This window comes from Canis lupus, chromosome 8 (genome assembly GCF_011100685.1).
Source record: "Canis lupus familiaris isolate Mischka breed German Shepherd chromosome 8, alternate assembly UU_Cfam_GSD_1.0, whole genome shotgun sequence".
Lineage (NCBI taxonomy): Eukaryota > Metazoa > Chordata > Mammalia > Carnivora > Canidae > Canis > Canis lupus.
Genome location: NC_049229.1, coordinates 44303963 through 44306684, shown reverse-complemented (window position 1 = coordinate 44306684; position 2722 = coordinate 44303963).

Sequence of the window (2722 nt, the reverse complement as noted above, 5' to 3'; positions counted from 1 at the left end):
ATTTATTTATTTATTTATTTATTTATTTATTTATAGAGAGAGCAAGCCCAAGTATATGAGCTAGCCCGAGTACAGGATCCTGAGCCTGAGCTTGTACACAAGCAGAGGGGGATGGAAAGAATCTCAAACGGACTCCTGCTCTGCGGCAAATCTGACATGGACCTCAATCTCCCTGAGATCATGACCTGAGCAGAAACCAAGTATCAGTTGCTTAACTGACTGAACCACCCAGGTGCCCAATACATGCTTATTTAAATGATTGAGCAAATGAGAGACTGAAGACCTGTATTTACCTAAATTGAATATTTTTTTCCAATATTTTGGGTTTTTTTTCTAATATTTCACCTATCCATTCATGAGAAATGCAGAGAGAGAGAAAGAGAGAGAGGCAGAGACACAGGCAGAGGGAGAAGCAGGCTCCATGCAAGGAGCCCGATGTGGGACTCAATCCTGGGTCCCCAGGATCACGTCCTGGGCTGAAGGCAGCGCTAAACTGCTGAGCCACCGGGGCTGCCCTGAATATATGTTTTATCCAGAAAGGGTACAGATTATTAGCTACAGCATTACCTAGAATATATGTATATGACTTAATCCATTATTAACACAGCTGAATGTAGGGCTTTATTGGTGTCAGGTCTGGTAGGGTGATGTTTTCATGTAGTGAAAAAGTAGGAAAAGGCCTGGACTTTAGAACAGTGCCCTTGACATCTAGGATCAGAGGGAAAGTGGGAGAAATAATACTTACCTACCCAGGATGCTCTATGAATTCTGAACTATCAAAAAAAGTGAATGAAGAAAGGAGGCAAAACCATGTGCAAATCTGGCATACTTCACAATATATTCTCTAATTTAAAATCCTATGGCCCTACATGGTTCCTTCTCTGCAGAGAGATGAAGTAAACAAACACAACAAAAAGCAACAAATAATTCAAAATAAAGTACAAAATATCACATTCAAGGAGACTCTATTCATAAGCTATAGCAACACTGTTTATATGCCCATCCCTCCAAACCTAAATTCTCTTGCATTCTGTGACTGCTCCTGACTCTTTCCCATGAATTGACATAATTTTTTTCTAGCACTCCCCACAGTGCAGTTTGACTTAACCTCTCAGGTTAAGTGCTTCCACCTTATTGCTTCAGTCCCCAGATTTGCAAGGTGTCTCTTCCTTGGAGAAATTGGGGTGACAGAAGATTGGAGAAATAGGGGTTAGAAAACTTCAGTCTCACTTTAATCAAGCTTGTCCTGATCAGTTAAAAATCTCCCTTGGCTCAGCTCACGTAGATGCTTCTTTGGGGGAACAAGGGGTAGGGGGTGGGGAGGTTTGATTCATTTCCTCAGCCTCAGAACCAAAAATTAAACCCCAAGGTTCAACTTCAAACTCTGAAGTATCTTTCCCTCTCTCCTGTTTTGATCTTGCTTATATGCTGTTTGGACCAACTATGACTTTATACACTAAAACTGATAATACAGTGTGATAATGTTCTGTGATACATATTGGCCACAGGCTCCTGGAGCTCTGAGGAGGGAATCACCTGTACCGCCTGTGGGGTAAGGGAGGCTTTTAGAACCTGCTCTCCCCAAAGCTGCATTAGAAGATGTGGAAGTTAACGCAATATTCAGGGAATATCTCCTCCAAGATGGAGTATGGAGTGAACGAAGAAGAGGAGCAGAAAAGGCAGGCCAAAGTCATATCATAAAGGACTTTCAATTCCTTGCTAAGAAAATTGGAGTAACTCATGTAGGCAAGCAGACCAATAAAACCAACCAGGAGCATCTCATCGTTTATGCTTTTTAGATAACTTCTTTGAAGAAGGTTATGATTGTTTTTTAGTTTTGTTTTTTTTTCATATTTGACCTAGTTGGGCCTATGGATATGGGTGCTATTAGAACAGCTGAAAGGTAGAGCTGGAGTTTCTCTTCCGAAGGCCACTTAGGGGTGACTTCAATATGTGGAAGGATGACAAGGGATTAAACCAGGAACATTTCAGTGGCCAGAGAGGCAGGGACAGATGGGAAGATCTCAGGGATAACATGGGAAATGATTCTCCAGGTCACTTGCATTTTCTATAGTGTTGACATCTCAATTAGTACTTGGTAGGTGAGGCTGCCTCTGACTCACCCCGCAAATGGCACGTGGGGGGTGTGTCCTAAGCAACTGTGGTCATGAAGCCACACGTTCATTTGCCCACCAACCTGCCAGCTTCTTTAGAGCAGAGATCGTCTCTTTTCATCTGTTTTCCTCAAACCTTCTAATGATCTGCAAAAATGTGGGCTGGCGGGTTGCAGAATGAGTGGAAAATAGACATTCGTAAATAGACTGAAGATTACAAGCTATGTATTAAAGTTGTTCAGCGATATCAAGGCACTACACTGCCACACAACCTACCATTTTGTGGTGATGTATTTATTCCTAAAAATCTTTACTAACTCGGTAAACTCCCCACCCCACAAAGAGGCAGAGAACCAGAAGCTGCATTCCCACCTCCACAGTTAACCTTTTTTTTCTTTTCTTTTTTTTCTCCTTCGCTTATTTTATAGAGCGGCTATATGCTAAGGAACGTCAGAAGACGCTGGTCCAGACCCACAACGTGGGAGGTACCGGTTTCCACATCACTTGATGATGATTACAAACACGGCTTGGGTCCCTAAGTCCCCTCTGCCAACCAGAGCTCCGGAACCAAATCACGAACCCCCGGAATTTCCGCCCGGACGCGCGAG